Below are 17,992 nucleotides of genomic sequence, written 5' to 3'. Positions count from 1 at the left end.
TTAAATGAAGGATTTGTTTGTCAAAAGGTGTGAATACATCGACTTTTGGTGATTACGACTGTTTGAATGAATGACTATAAATTGTTCGCAGTTTATGGCAACGGCCCATCACCTCCACGGCAGGGGTCACCAGAAATTGTCTTTGTACATTGTACATGAATCACATGTTACAACGGTGAAGAGGATGCACATCAGTGAGTGAGTTTAGTTTTACACAACTTTAGCAATATTCCAGCAATATTACGGCGGGGGACACCAGAAAGGGGCTTCAAATATTTTACCCATGTGGGGAATCGAACCTCCGTGTGACGAGCGGGCGTTTTAACCATAAGGCTACCCCACCGTCCTTGGATGTTTATCAATATGACAAAGGTATAGTAGTTGAAAGGCTGATTAAACAAGTCAGCAGTCCAAACACGTCTGATACAAACCATTCAAGAATATCGTTGTTCTTTATTGTATTCTGCACTGTGAAATCAAAAGTCAAAACCAGTGAAAATCAGTGGTGAATCGCGTGGTCCGTATTTTCTTTGGCTTGCTCGGGACAAAGTTGTTTTGTTTATTTATTTATCAGTGTGTGATCCAAACTGATTCTTAAAAAACATTGAACATAATGACAGAAGCCTGTGTCTGGTGATCGCGCTGGGAGACTGCTAAATGGGGCGCAAATCCACACACACCCACTATTAAGGGAAAGTTGGGTAGCCTAGTGGTTAAAGCGTTCGCACGTCACGCCGAAAACGCGGGTTCGATTCCAACAATGGGTAGAATGTGTGAAGCCCATTTCTGGCGTCCCCGTCGTGATATTGCTGGAATATTGCTAAAAGCAGCGCGGAACCTTACTCACTATCTGCATAAAACTATAAATGGAAAGTGATGTATAAGTTACGCCTGGGTAGCCCAGTGGCTAAAGCCCGTCAAACCCGAGATCCTGGTTCGATTCCCAACATTTGTATGACTACCCATTGGGGCCAAACCACTACTTTCCTTCTCGAGCTATGGTAATGGGAAGCGAACTCAGTTTCAGCCCTCGCCAAATCACATTTCGAATTCTACCTCCTTCGTACACATATTGCTGTTTGAAAGTACTTATTAACCTTTCGATAAATCCAGTCTGTATTTCACGACAGCTTAATGTTATGGCTGCGGGAGGCGCAATTATCCGCCCGGTCACTGAGCAGCGTTAGCCGTCATAGGAAAGCAAATACCCATTAAATGGCGAGAAAGTGTTTACAAATGGCGGGAAGTTCATCTCTCTAGCTAAACAAAGGTCCGGTGGGTCACCGCGAGGCGTTACTAATTCCATTTAACCCTATTCATTCATATCGGGTGAGAATATCTCCATCGACGCTATTACCTTACTTCAGGCCCATGCAACGATCGTGTTAAAGAAATTAACAGGTCGACATCCATTTCAACCGAACAGGGCCTCATCATTTTTAACCCGAACAGGGTCTCTTCATATTTACCCGAGCAGGGCATCTTCATACTTACTTCAGCAGGACCTACTTCGTCTGGGTCAACGGAATTTTTTTATGAACATGTATTATGCAAAAAGTATATTTACGTGTATTGTAACCCGACGAAAACCATTGTTTATTATTATTTTGGGGTTCAATTTACCCCCCTAGAGACGGGGTAAAATTAAAAAAGATCCTCATACGTAAAATGTGATAAAATTATGGCTTAACATCAAATGTTGATTCTGTAACGTTATGGATGAACAATCAGAAAGTGATTCTGATAGGTTAAATTATGGATGAACAATAAAACAGTGATTCTGATAGGTTAAATTATGGATGAACAATAAAACAGTGATTCTGATAGGTTAAATTATGGATGAACAATAAAACAGTGATTCTGATAGGTTAAATTATGGATGAACAATCAAAGAATGATTTTGATACGTTAAATTATGGATGAACACTAAAACAGTGATTCTGATAGGTTAAATTATGGATGAACAATCAAAGAATGATTTTGATACGTTAAATTATAGATGAACAATAAAACAGTGATTCTGATAGGTTAAATTATGGATGAACAATAAAACAGTGATTCTGATACGTTAAATTATGGATGAACAATAAAACAGTGATTCTGACAGGTTAAATTATGGATGAACAATCAAAGAATGATTTTGATAGGTTAAATTATGGATGAACAATGAACAACAGTGATTCTAAATTATGGATGAAGGTTAAATTATGGATGAACAATCAAAAATGATTTTGATATGATTATGGATGATACGTTAAATTATGGATGAACAATAAAACAGTGATTCTGATAGGTTAAATTATGGATGAACAATCAAAGAATGATTTTGATACGTTAAATTATGGATGAACAATAAAACAGTGATTCTGATAGGTTAAATTATGGATGAACAATCAAAGAGTGATTCTGATACGTTAAATTATGGATGAACAATAAAAGCTGAGTGATTATAGATGATAGTGGTTAAATTATGGATGACCAATCAAAGAATGATGATTCTGATAGGTTAAATTATGGATGACCAATCAAAGAATGATTTTGATACGTTAAATTATGGATGAACAATAAAACAGTGATTCTGATAGGTTAAATTATGGATGAACAGTCAGATAGTGATTCTAATACGTTAAATTATGGATGAAAGTTTCCTCATAAAATCGATTTGAGACTGTTGTAAGGGCATCAAACTAGCGATTTTTGAGAGCATGTTGATTATGATATATACAAGTTATTATAGTTTGATTTCGGTGTGACGGTTCGAATCCCAAATGGAAAAATGTGCAAAGTTTAACATTGCCTTATATTTCCTAGGATATTAGAGATATATGTATGGTATCATTTCTGTTTTTATGCAGGGATTGTCTGAGAATCTTTCACAAGGCTGGTATTCATCCCTACATAATACAACCAAGTGTTGTAATTATATACCTTTCAAATCCCTTCTAAATGTTGAAACTTATCTCAGTTTAGATATTGCCCCATATTTAAGAATTTGTTTCACAAAATGTAGATGTGGTAATTTTAAACTTAGTTCTGAGACTGGTAAATATAAAAATGTCCCTTATGATTTAAGACTTTGTCCTTTCTGCCCAAAAAATAATCTTAATTTAATTGAAGATGAAATACATGTTATACTAGTTTAAATTCGTCACGCCGAAAGCCTATTTAGATATAATGTGTGAATGCATTTCTTCTGGAATAAAAATGTGAAACATCCTATATCAGAACACAGTTTTTAACATAATGTCTTCAACAAACATAAATGTTATAATAATTTATGTAAAACCTATGACAAATTTTTATATAATGTTAGGAAATGACATGTGTTTCAACCAAGCCACCGGCGGTGTGTAAATAATGGAGCCTGACCAGACGATCCCGTGATCAACAGCATTAGTCGCCTCTTACGACAAGCATGGGTTACTGAAGATCAATTCTAACCCGGATCTTCACGGGTGTCAGCTACGTTAACACAAAATATACATAGTGTGTTCAGGTAACTATGGTCCAATACAGCTCGGGTCAGTATGACCACCAGATCCCGTTAGTCGGTAACAGCTCCTGGTGGAGAATCGCCACATAGATTGACTTCACACATTGTATCCATGTCTGGATTCGAACCAGGCTCTTCGGCGTGACGAGCGAACGCTTTAAGTCAGTGAGTGAGTGAGTGAGTGAGTTGGGTTTTACGCCGCTTTTAGCAATATTCCATCAATATCACGGCACAATGAGCTTCACACATTGTGCCCATGTGGGGATTCGAACCCGGGTCGTCAGCGTGACGAGCCGACGCTTTAACCATTAGGCTACCCCACCGCCCCACGAACGCTTTAACCAACAGTACCAAAAGTACCGTACACGCTTCAATAGAGTGCAACATTAAGGTGAGACACCATATTAATGCTAAATCAGTACAGAACAACGGATTGCAGTGATGAAGTTGAACGCCGCTTTCAGCAATATTCCAACAATATCACGGCGTTGTCATCAGGAATGGGCATCACATATTATGTGGGGAATCGAACCCGGGTCTTCGGCGTGACGCGCGAACGCTTTAACCACTAGGCTAACCCACCGCCCCTCAAACCCTCGAGGAGTTGATCCTGCAAATCTTGGGAATCCAATTTCAGTGTCCAATTTGGGACGCCTTTCTGGGGCTGAAAACTCGAACTGATAGAATTCATTGGTGCTTTAGAACACCAGTGCTGTTTCTTTTGACAAGATGTAATTCATGTGATCTACCCACGTCATGTTTTATAACAAAAATCTTGCTATCCAAAGATGTAGCCAGGTTTTATTGTTTACAACTACTTTAACTGTCAGAAGATTTGGGAATGAAAGATGCTCTTTTGTCATTGAGACAAAAACGCCTCCAGACGCGTCAGAGTCAAGGGGTCGTTATGTAGGACAAAGAATTCTAACCGGAGTAAACGTGTACTACAAAACACCTGTCCGAAGGTTTTTTAATAGAATTTTAAACCTCATATATATTTAAATCTGCATAAAACCCAAGGGGACGTCTTCTATTTTACTTATAAACAGAAAGAAAAAACCCGGAACCACGTTTCTCAAAACTTTTGTTTCAAACTTTTACGACGAAAGGCGTAAAATTAAATCGTGCAGAGGTATGTTTACATTTTTTTTTTAAATCTTAAAAATATTGTGGTGTCTCCGTGTCTCTTATGTCACGTGGTTCACCAACTAAGTCAATAATGTATGAAAACGATATTTATCGTTTAATATTATATCATTCCGAGCATTTTCTTGTGTCCAAATGCAAAATATATCTCTGGCGAGCGCAATTCACATGTTATGTGTGAGTGAGTGAGTATGGTTTTACGCCGCTTTTAGCAAAATTCCAACAATATCACGGCGGGGGACACCAGAAATGTGCTTAACACATTGTACCCATGTGGGGAATCGAACTGGGTCTTCAGCGTGACGAGCGTACGCTTAAACCACTGTGCTACCCCACCGCCCCTGTTACGTGTGGACGGGTTGGCGAACAGGTGCAGGCCTCTGACCGGAAAGACGTACGACGAACAAGGACAGACAAAAAAACCAAACAATTAAAATCAGAATTGCAGACAGACTGACGGTTGAAGGAACAGACATATGTCAACTAACCCCGCATATACTTGTCAGCAGGTTGAAAAAATAATTTAATATTTAAATTGGCATGGATATTGAATTTTGCATATAGTCACGACACCACCAGATACATTTCGACACGTCCAATATCTAGATGGAATGATCATGTGTATACATAGAGTCACTTGTTAACCCGGAAATGGAACATAAACTACGGTTATAACGAACTTTGTTAGTTTCGACTAAAATAGGGGCGGTTGGGGTTGCCTAGTGGTTTAAGCGTCCGCTCGGCACACTAACATGGGTACAATGTCTGAAGCCTATTTCAGGTGTCCCCGAAGTGATATTGCTGGAGGGGCGGTGGGGTAGCCTAGTGGTTAAAGCGTTGGCTCGTCACGCCGAAGACCCCGGGTTCGAATCCCCACATGGGTACAATGTGTGAAGCCCATTTCTGGTGTTCCCCCGCCGTGATGTAGCTGGAATATTGCTAAAAGCGGCGTAAAACCAAACTCAGTCAGTCAGTCAGATATTGCTGGAATATTGCTAAAAGCGGCGTAAAACCATACACACTCACTCGACTAAAATATATAACAAGCGTCCAGGACAGAAAAACACCGTTCGTTATATGCGTCAGTTCGTTATAAGCGTTTATCGTGGTGTCATTCCGACAACGTTATCCAAGAAGGTACTTTTTGTTTCCCTGCCTGGGTTTAAAACCAGGAGTAGTCGGCACGCAGTCAGTATTATGTGTCTTTGTGGGACATCCCTTTTAAAATGCGGCTAGCAATGTGAAATCGGCATTCTTCAAGACAAGTGCAGGAAGGCACAGACACATTCATACATACGATCTTGTAAGGACACACGTACCTAAATACAATGACCTTGACCGCGACGAAAACATTTCATCTGTCCTTAATGGTCAAATTATGTAGGCCTACATTGAAGCTCCAACTTACTTCCTTTGACATGGCTTCAGCGACGGCCATTTCGAAAATTATGATGACACATCTCTTGTTCTTTTGACACATTTATTTCTTCCCCAAGTAGGAACGGATATGTTAGAAATCAACTGGGCTCCGCCAGCAATCGCTTTTTTCCCCGTAACACACAATGACCTTCCCACGAGACTACACGAACGGGTTACGATAGCAAAGTGATTACGTGAGCGAGTTGGATTTTACGCCGCTTTTAGTAATATTTCAGCAATATCACGGCGGGGTACACCAGCGATGCGCTTCACACATTGTAGACGTGGGAGGAATCGAACTGGGTCTTCGGCGGGACGAGCAGACGCTTTAACCACTAGGCTAATCCACCGAACATCAAATTTTGTGAACTGACAATAGTTCTTGGATATTCTTGGATGTGATTCGTTCAAGACTGTAGGTAGGTTTTTTTCAGTTTCCTATTTCCTGACCGCCCTGGAGTTTCATTACGAAGTGAAATTATAAAAAATATACACTTATTTCAGTTTAAAAGCCGATGTGCAAATCTATGGATTTGTGTTGATAAAAAATACTCTAATCCTTGCGCATTCATGAAAAAAAGTGGGTTTGATATTTCGTTTTATCGTTTATATTTATTAAAACATTGGTTCCGGGCGAAAAAGTGACATTTCCTATATCATAAATTAATTTACAAACTATTACCAAACGATCTAAATTTTAAAGTTTCGTAAATAAGTCACAAAATTAGTACAAAAAATACTTTGTTATTAATTTGATCTATTTCTCTCTTCCGCTGTCTTATTGGTTTAGGTTTCGGATAAAAAATACAGACACCCTAATGGAAATAGCTTATAGGCATAATGGTGGCACATTGCACACATCTTCAAGGCACCAGGAATTGCCCGTAATTCTTGAGGGGAGAAAAGGAAGGGGGTGTTATGGACGAGCAGAAAATAAACAGGAATCAACCGAAATGTCAACGACGACAACACCAATGACGACAGCAACAGCACAATGTTGTAACACGACAGCTGAAGAGCATACCCTGACGTATATGAAAAACACTTCATTATCTTAAAGCAATGAATCGAATTGAATCAGCAACGGAAAGATTCAATCTTATAACCAATCTCACGACTTATCAAAAAAGGAAAGCAATCGGATCTTCGGAATAGATCGTCTTGTCGACGAATGATAGTTCATCAGAAAAAAAGCTATCGTATGAATACTTGAACACTGCTTCTTAATATAGATACTTGTGCGTCACTCGACGTAAGGCGATATTCAATTGATCGTGTTCCTCCCGGAATAGATGTAGTTTGAATAATGTCACGGTCTGGAGTGTTTTCACTCGTCTAACAATAAATTTATTTTGGACTGCTTTGGATAAAGTCTTCAGCTAAATTACACACTTTAGCGATATCGGGCAATGTAAGTCCTAGCCGTGGCAGCCTCAAGTGTCATCTGCTTATCGTCTTGGAGATAATGGCATTGTTAAACAGCGGAATATCGATTCCTCGAAAAGATCAGTAAATGTTTACTTTGATAATTTATTTAACATGGATATATGTGAATATAAAATCAATTTCAAAATATGAGTACATATGTTATGCTAAACCATTTATTTTGTCCGTGATAGGGGTAACTTGAACGAAAATGAACAAATTAAACCAGGCAAATATCTGTCTGTTATTGATCCCTGTGGGATTTACCAGTGACCTATGGTTATCGTAAGAGGCGGCTAAAAGGGCAGCTGATTAGCTCAATGGGTGTCGTCGTCCAAATAGCACAGTTCGTTTCTGATAATATTTGCAGTGAATGGTTTGCCTGGTCCAAACTCGATTTGTTTTCAGACCGCCATGGAACAGATGGAAAAACTAAAGTAATGTTCACTTTTCGATAGTATGACCTGACCATCTTTCAGAAAAACACAACCTTTTTGCCCTGGAGAGAGTGACAATGCTTTTACGCTGCTTTGGTTTTTGCTGTGGTTTGGTTTGTTGTTTAACGCCGCACTCAGCAATATTCCAGCTATATGGAATCGATCGAGATCGAGTCGAGTCTGGACCAGACAATCCAGCATCGATCTACGCAACTGGGATACGATGACATGTGTCAACCAAGTCAGCGAGCCTGACCACCCGATCCCGTTAGTCGCCTCTTACGACAAGCATGGGTTGCTGAAGATCAATTCCAACGCGGATCTTCACTGGTACATTCCATTGAGATTACAGCACGAGTGGTTGTAATATACACTATACACTATTGTACATGTAAGTCACAAACAGAGTAGATGTAATCTATTAGACCCTCCAAATCATAGCGATGCATATTGTGTCTATTCTCACGATAGCGTATTAGCATATAACAGCGCGGTCATGCATGACGTTACACGCTGACGTCACCCAGCGTCACCTCCATGATATATTTGAGTCATACCTGGGAGGTATTAGAGAGCAATTCTAATACTCTAAACCCATAAAGGTTTGACTCAGGCATAGATCAATTCGACTGATTTGTTTGTTTGTTGTTGAACGCCACACAGAGCAATATTCCAGCTGTCTGTAAATAATCGAGTCTAGACAAGATAATCCAGGGATCAACGGCATGAGCATTGAGATACGATGACATATGTCAACCAAGTCAGCGAGCCTAGTGGTTGAAGCGTTCGCTAGTCACGCTGAAGACTTGGGTTCGATTCCCCACATGAGTCCAATGTGTGAAGCCCATTTTTGGTGTCCCCCGCCGTGATATTGCTGGAATATTTCTAAAGGCGGCGTAAAACTAAAGTCACTCACTCACTGTGAGACATGTGGAGACCAATCTTGCAGGTTGCTTATGTATCCTAGATTCCCTATGACGTAACGTCAATATAACGTCACCGCCAGAATACCCTCGATTATCCGCCCAAACCGAATCCATTGGGCGCGATAGGCATACGAGTATTGAATGGAACACTGAAAACCACAATGACACCGGGTGTTTGCATACAACCCATTAGAATGTGAGCAACAGCGAACGTTACACACGTACTTGACGTAAATGTGTACACAAACCAGATGTGGCAAACATTGACAGTCGAAACGTTCCATCATAACTCACAAACCCCGGCAAAGCACAGCCGTTAATCTATAACTCACTCTGTATAGGTGAAGATCGGGACTACTGAAACGCCGTTAAAAGGACAGTCTTGTTCTCCGTAGCAAACAGACCCGTGAAGATCCGGGTTAGAATGGATCTTCAGGAACCCATGCTATGTCATAAGACTAACGGGATCGGGTCATGGTCGCTGACTTGGTTGACACATGTCATCGTATCGCGGTGAGGTAGCCTAGACCCGGGTTCGATTCCCCACATGGGTACAATGTGTGAAGCCCATTTCTGGTGTCCCCCGCGTGATATTGTTGGAATAGTGCTAAAAGCTGCGTAAAACTAAACTAACTCTTGTCAGCTGACTCTCCCTTCATTTCTACACAGTTGCCGTAATTAAACTGACAAGATTTTCACATCCTCCATCACATGTTTGTCTGGCGTGTTCACAGGCCACCGTTGCATGACACGCGTCGGGCTGTGAATGTTTACATTTTAAGGCAAATTGTGTGAATGGTATATTCTACCGATATTGCAAGACATGCTTAGTCTCTTTCAAGGACACCGGGTGTCATCACTGATTTTCAATAACCCATTCATATACGTTTCAAAGTTATTAGCCCTTTACACCAAATGGAATTTGGGTATTCTTTAGTGTGTCACAGTCCCTGAACCGCATCTATTACCCTTACCGCCCAGCCCTCCCTGCAATGCTAAAGCCCCAAATGAAGCAAGTCTAGATTTCCTCAGTTTCAGAATCTCAAGTCTCAATGGGGTTCCTTTTCAGTCTAAAAGGAATTATTTGTTTCTATCAAAATTACATACATTCAGAGACAAAGCGGTAGTCTAGGCATTCTGTTATACTGACGATTTATGTAGAGAAAGTATTACACGAGTGTCTATCAGATACCATTAATCGTACAACGAGTTGTTTCGAAACGTATCAAAAGAGCAACTGTTGCTCTTTTGATACGTTTCGAAACAACTCGTTGTACGATTAATGGTATCTGATAGACACTCGTTACAGTAATCTGTTCCCTTCATACAATAAAATCAAATCGTTTAAGCATCGAATCGACATATACATAGTCCATTCCCATTAATTAAATGACGTATTAACACCGAACACAAGGGTCATTTGCGACGTCATCCAGCCTGATTACTCCTCATCCAAGTGTGACCCTCCGCACAAACATTTCCGTTGATAATCAGCGCGAAGATGATAATGTAAACCAGATTATCCTCAGGATATTTATCAATATCTAAAACAGTTTGGACACAGACGTAAGTGGGTTTCGACCGAAGCACGACTAACTTAACAATAAATTACAATCAAGAAAGTAGTCCTTCCTAATCTGACCTAAGTCATCACCATGGAGTAGCCAATCACGGACCTGGAATTCAAAGTCACACATGTTTCATACCAATTATCATTTATGGGTTTCTCACCCACAGGTGTAAGACAAAACGTTTTAGTGGAAGCGGATTTGGACTCTGGGTGATTTGTAAATTTGATGGACTATCTAATTAGCATATTTCTGTATCAGGAATAACTTACCTCCAGCTCAGAAACATCCCAACGTCTCAAGCAGCACACGGGCAGGAGGTATCTGAAATACCGACATGAAACTGAGTCACATGGAGAACGCTTCCTATTTTTTCAATGAATGTTTGTTTATTGGGTCGAAGTGCATTGATCGTGGAGATGTTTACTTGAGTCCGGAGTAAACATCAGACCATGAAGTTAAATTAAAAATGTCAGTGTAGCTGTCTCTGATGTTTGTCGTGTTGCTGCACTGCAGTGTGAATCTTGGTGTATATATATATCACATATGTACAAACGTGCTTGTCGTCCTTTGACGACCTCTTTAGGTATGTATACATGCTTATTGCGTCTGTGTTGTGACATATAGATCGCGCATCTTTCTATTTAGCACCGGATTAATTCTAAAATGGGACAAAAGCATAAGACGTATCAATACCCAACGCAGTAGGTACCAAAGTTCTTAAAGCTGACGTTCTCATAGCTTAACTTGATTTTAAATAATCTTTTTATTGTAATTTCGTTTGAAGTCATCTTTTTATTGTAACTTGGTTTTAAATAATCTTTCCCTAAACTATCCATTTTCTATTTTCATTGGGCGACGTCACTGGTGTAGTTTGTTTGTTTGTTGTCTAACGCCACATTCAGCAATTGTTTACAGTCATTTATATGTCGGCGGTCTGTAAATAATCGAGTCTGGACCAGACAAACCAGTGACTGACAGTATGAGCATCGATTCTCGTAATTAGGATACGATGGCATGTGTGAGTCATGTCAGCGAGCCTGACCACCCGATCCCCTTAGTGGCCTCTTCCGCCAAGCATGGGTTGCTGAAGACCAATTCACTGATGTCGTAAGAAGGCACAGATATATATCCCTTTTGCTAAATGTTGAACTGATCGCGTTTCAATCTAAGCCCACAGATCTCTCTCATCAACATCGCCGATCCTTCTTTTCAAATGTGCTATTAAAACTAAAAATAGTGAAATTTAATTTGAAGAAAGGAATTACACAGCTTTAAGATGTCTGGTGAAATTAGAAATCCGACCAGTTTCATTACAGAGCAGACCGTCATGATATCTGTGTGCTGTACAGGGACGAAATTTTATCAAATTGAATTCCGCGTTTGATCTTATACCGTTGTAATACCTGATCAGGCCTTAATAAAATACGGTTATTTGAGTTAAAATTTGATATATTTGACGAAATTCAGGTAACGGCTTGAAAGTGCGGAAATAATCTTAAAGTTTGAACAAATTGTTTTTCAAATGGCAGTTATTTGTTTTGTTTCATTTACTTTTTTAATAAACTAGGTGTATCTGTGACAAGCAATTTTACGTTTAGATGGAAGTAGAACAAAATTACACTTCAATCGTTGTATACTGACGGTAAGAAATAACGGCACATATGTGAAGGAGAGGGTGTTTAAAGAATATCAGGTTACGCACTCTCTTATTCACGATATACAAGTGTTTCTTTGGCATACTTTGATATGCTTATCATTTATATTTTTGTTTTTTACGGGATGAAATTTTAATGAACCACTTCTAACATATGTAAATCACTCACTCACTCAATCACGACTTCACTCAAAACCTTATTCGCGAACTTTCTCACGACATCACTAACGACATCATTCGCGACCTCTCTCACTCACTCGCATACTCACGACCTCATGACCCGTGTTCGAACGTCTAACTTGATTCAGTGGGAATTCCCCTGCCCTCCGCCGTCACATTGCTTTAAACATGAAAAATTAAAACCATTCGGTTCAGACACCAATTATTAAAGAAGATCAAATGCCACAAGAAACTGTCCGCTCATGTTACATACAAGCTAGTTAACTGCAATATGGTACCGAACCTACAATGTTGAAATGGCGTTGTTATATCTGCAGTTTGATAGCGCTAAATTGTATTTGAAACCTCAGACGTTTCGCGAGGTTTCAAATGTCAAATCTATCGGTTGGACTGAACGGCGTATGAGAGCGTTAGTAAATTTTGTGCTCACTATGTCATTTCAGAAATCATATTTTGGTATAAATTATGAAACAGATTGATTGGTATATTCATATAAATATACATGCCATTGTCTTTATTTTGAGCGAGTATTTTGACGATTCTAATCAAATCATGTTCTAATATTGTCATAAATACCCCGATGGTAAAGGACCACGAAATCAATCAATCTTTATTTCTTTGTAGTGGAGACCATAGGCCAAGGCTACATTTCAGGATTTCAGAGCGGTACATATGTGCATATATAGTTCTGAAGACAATAAGTTAATTTACAAAATATACAAAAGGAAATATGATATTATTGGCATAGAAGTGAATCTCTAAGTTTCATTGCATTGTGTATATAAATAGCTAGTTTTTTTACAATATCTGGATTGCCAGTTGACATGAGCATATTAAACTTATGAACAGTAAGGACCAAATACATGCTTCGAGATAAAGGGGGCGCGAGTTTATATATTACACGAGACCCGTGAAGATCCGGGTTAGAATTGATCTTCTGTAACTCATGCTTGTCGTAAGAGGCGACTGACGGGATCGGCTGGTCAGGCTCGCTGACTTGGTTGACACATGTCATCGTACCCCAATTGCGTAGATCTATGCTGATGCTGTTGATCACTGGATAGTCTAGACCAGATTCGATTATTTACAGACCGCCGCCATACAGCTGGAACATTGCTGAGTGTGGCGTAAAACTAAAGTTTAACTCACTCACTCACATATTATACGAAACAATTGTACTTGGTTTAAAAAACAATAGCCGATAGAAAGTCACGAATATAACTCAACGCTGAGTTTAGCAAAAAAATAATTCGATCAATATTCGGACAACAACAAACAACAACAACAACAACAAAACCCATAAAAAAACCAAACAGTTGCTCACACTGTCAACAAATATGGATTCGAACCCGGAATTACGATATGACGATTGATCATTTCAATTACAAAGCTGCCATAACGTCTCGATTACCATGGTCACTAATTAAAGAGCAGCATTAGCCTAATTAAAATATATGACTGGAAGAGAAGACTTTGAGATACAGCAGTTATTCATGATATAATTATTAGGCGATAAACAGAAAATGCTATCGAGTGAAAGCCATCTGTTGAGACAGGTTTTAAATACCAGGTGCCATAGAAAATGTTGGTACACTTAACTGAATTTAAAATGAAAACTTTTAACAGGACCTCATTTGAAATCGATATGCCGTTTAAAGCGACAACACTGGTCCGAGAAAAATCCTTGTTGGCACTGAAGAGATTACGACAGTATCTCGAGCCATGGTTATTTCATTGAAATCCATATGTCGTTTAAAGCGACAACACTCCTTGGTCCGAGAAAAATCCTTAGCATTCCGCTTGTCTCGAACCCAGGTTTACTCGAAGTATTCCCGATATTCCCATCGATATAGGTAACGAGGTTTATGGTGTCTTACGTATTTGAGGGCGGTGGGGTGGCCAAGTGGTTAAAGCGTTCGCGCATCGGGTTCGATTCCAGACAGGGATACAATGTGTGTAACCCATTTGAGGTGTCCCTGTCGTGATATCGCTGTTATATTGGTGGAAACATGCTCACTCACGCTAATTCACTCAAATGTTTCTGTTCTGATCAATGCTCCGTACGAATCATGACATTTGGATTAACACATGGTTGAAGACCATCTTGCACCCTTCATGGTCCTTATGACATTGGGTTCGAATTCCACACCCATGCAAACATGATAAACATTTGAGGCCTGCATCCCTTGGGGCTTTCCGTCCACAGTAAACTGACACGTATCGATATAGCTGAAAGTCTTGTTCAAAGCGGAGACAAATTCACTCTGTGAAAACACACTCTACCACCCACCCGTACATTCGCTCGCTGAAACGACTATGGTAAAAATCGGGGGACGTCTTACAACGAAAGAATCTCACTCACTCACCCACCCACCCACTCACTCAGTGCAATCCGTTTTTCCCTCCCTCCCTCACTCAACCACCCAGTGCAATCCGTTGTTCCCTCACTCACTCACTCACCCACTCACTAACTCACTCACCCACCCAGTGCAATCCGTTTTTCCCCTGTTCTACTTTCGGTTCTGATCATACTTAAACATCTCAATTTTCATCTCAGAGTATGGGCGATGCTGCTGCTGATTCCTTGGGGTGGGGTGTGGGTATGTGTGGGTTCGGGGGTTTGGGGGTTAGATTTTATCCATGCGTGGTCACGAACCCGTTGGATCAGGCCAAGCTTAACGCTATGTCTACAAGCTCCTGGAAGTATTTACTTAGGCAGTGTGAAACCACGATTAATGGGCGGTACATTTTATCAAACGACACCACCCGTTTGCTAAACGTTCACCATTGACTGTGCGCCTGCATCGAGAACGTATAATGCTGGCATGTCCAGCTAAATTCACAGGAAAAAAAATATTCCCTGTTAATCCCTTGTAAAAAATACCCGTCTGGATTAAAAAGAACCCGTGCAGAATAACGAATCGTTGAAGAACCTTGAACGGAGAGAGACGTCGTTAATGCTGGATAACCGGAATATGTGTTGTTTCTGGATAATTGAAATGTCATTGCACCCAAACATATTACCAATAATAATGATGATAATGATGATAATGATGATAATTGTGATGATGATGATGATGATGATGATGATGATGATGATCACCATGATGATGGTAATGTACAATTAAAAATATTATATTCTAAGCCAAATCCACTCCCTAAAAGCCTCGACCCCGAGGGTGTACTCAACCCAAGCTGCATGTAAGGCACTTGAAGGTAAAAGTTCTCATGGCCATCTCTTCCTACCGGGTACCCATTAACTGCGGAGTGAACAAAAGCAAATTTCGAACAACAAAGGGGACGCCATCTTTGCTAAATTTGCTTAAGATTTTTCACAAACACGTTTATGGCAGATTTGTTTCTTGGAATACACTTCGAGTCATTAAATTATTATAACGTTTCCCAAATCATTAGTGACGATTATTAATATTTGAACATCCAAGCAGCCCACGTTTTCCTTTTCGAAATGAAGTCAAATAGATATTGAAGCAAATGAAATTCAATATGTGATAAAACAACGCAGAAATACAGCTTATCTGGAATATTAGTTCCAGTCCGTATCGTACATATTCTTCAATATTTTACGGTAAAGTTTGCTTTCCCTATGATTAGTCTAAAGGTAAACTCTATCTATTAAAAGTTAACTAAATATCAAATGTTAACGACAGGGAAAAGTCAGTCTCGGTCACCTTCCTAAACTGACTGTGTTTGGCGTAAGAGTGAGTGAGTGAGTTTAGTTTTACGCCACACTCAGCAATATTCCAGCTATATGGCGGCGGTCTGTAAATAATCGAGTCTGGACCAAACAATCCAGTGATCAACAGCATGATCATCGATCTGCGCAATTGGGAACCGATGACATATGTCAACCAAGCCAGCGAGCCTGACCACCCGATCCCGTTAGTCGCCTCTTACGACAAGCATGGGTTACTGAAGATCAATTCTAACCCGGATCTTCACGGTGTCAGAATAAGTGATAAATCCAGGTGTGTGATGCAAACTGGAAAAAATGAAATTAAAAATAGCGAAAGCCGATCGCGTGACTGACAAAACATATACAGAACATATACAAAACCAGGATAACGCTATCGGCAGCAGCTGCCCAAACATAATTTGCAAATGTTAAATACTTTCCGTGTGTTTGAACGATTTTTAAATGAAATTGAAAACACTTTTAAAATACAATTCTTCAGTTGTGTGCCATGAATAACCGAAAGCCGTGAGATCACATGGATGCCATCGCCGATTATACCACAACCACGATAACTTGGAAGCAAGCAGTTGTGAGGCTTGAGTGGCCATAATGGTACATTGATTGATTGATGTTTGATTGATTGATTGATTGATTGGCTGGAAGAGTGAGTGAGTGAGTGAGCGAGCAAGCGATATACTTCTGCATCTTGCACGGGGAGTTAGGAACTATACTCATGCCAATAATGGTTGTCCCCAACCCAACACCCACACCCCATCCCACACCCCTCCAATTAAAGGGGTGACAACCATTATTGGCATGAGTATATAATGGTGAGGACTGCTTGGTCACAATGGTAGACTGCGTGAGTGAGTGAGTGAGTTCAGCGACACTTTCACCAGTATTTCCACTATATTACGGCGCGTTAGCTTGAGACTGAACCATACGTCATGCAAATATGACGTTTACTACAAAACATGGTAAAAACAAGGAATTAGATAAAAATGAAAATAAGCTGTTCCGCGTAATTGAGTCAACCACTGGTTTGTCTGCCCCAAAATCGTGAGTGAGATTCAAACCCAGTTAACCCAACTTCTACATGTTTCACCGTTGAACCACTGGTCCATTGATGCTTGCAATTATTCAAGCAAATATCTAAAAATAAGGTCGCATGACGTTTTAGCTGACACAAGACTAGTCGCGTTGCATTGTTGATACAGTATATAAATCTCCTTCTCCAATGGAGATCATCACGGAATATTTATTAAATTCGGTCTAGACATACGCTGTGTTTCGACTTGCCTAATGGGAGCAGAATAACATCAACAGATGAACTCTTGATGAAGCCAAGCATTCGCGTTCAGCAATGTAATCACCTCCTAATCCCTTCAAAGTACATAGCATCCCAGATAGGTCTCAACTATGACCCTGTCAGTTCCGCTTGTACTATCTGTCTGACAACTTATTATTGCGACTGATGCTCGCATTACGTTCTCTAGCGAACGGACAGGCAGTGACAGCGGATCTGAATCACTTCACGGTCGTGTTAACATCATTGATTCAACGTGATTAATTCATCTGTACATGAAGCCACGAGGTGAGCTTATATGGCCAGGCCAGCTTGACTATTATGGATTATTCTGAATAGATGGCGCGCCTGTAAATATAAAGAGTGAGGTAAAACAACGCCCAAAATCAAGAGTATAGGAATGAACACTTTACCCATTTTACAAAAGACACATGGATTTTCTATAATTACAACAAAACAATGATTTAAAAAAAGTATAGAAAAGTAAATGGTTATATTCTCCCGACGGCCTATTCTATCGAAGGTCTTAGTGTTATCATTACTCAAAATGCTGTGTAAATCGATTGGGATTTATCGTACACCCCAACACTTGGATTTGGGATAAAATCGTAATTCCTTACATTGCTTTATGCCGGGTTATCACTGATGAAAGGGGATTGCAGTCAGTACTATGGAGGATGAGCCGACTACACGAATATGACTTAAATTAGTTACTTATATAATTGCTACTAAGTCTGTCAC

General features: G+C 39.9%; 1 protein-coding gene across 2 annotated transcripts in view; it reads right to left on the bottom strand.

Annotated features, from left to right (window-relative positions):
- The window catches only part of LOC124255071 (beta-1,3-galactosyltransferase 5-like), an 84,678-nt gene that overhangs the window by 28,694 nt on the left and 37,992 nt on the right, over positions 1-17,992 (bottom strand). Inside the window, exon 2 of one of the 2 annotated variants that reach the window (XM_046688903.1) lies at positions 10,687-10,738. The exons of the other annotated variant lie outside the window; for it this stretch is intronic. The gene's annotated coding sequence lies outside the window, so the exon portion shown is untranslated. The remainder of the gene's footprint in view (positions 1-10,686; positions 10,739-17,992) is intronic. 2 annotated transcript variants of the gene reach the window in all.

This window comes from Haliotis rubra, unplaced genomic scaffold, assembly GCF_003918875.1.
Source record: "Haliotis rubra isolate DU_JTF1 unplaced genomic scaffold, ASM391887v1 Scf591, whole genome shotgun sequence".
NCBI lineage: Eukaryota > Metazoa > Mollusca > Gastropoda > Lepetellida > Haliotidae > Haliotis > Haliotis rubra.
Note: the sequence above shows the minus strand (reverse complement) of the source record. Positions and strands in the feature narration are given on the sequence as shown.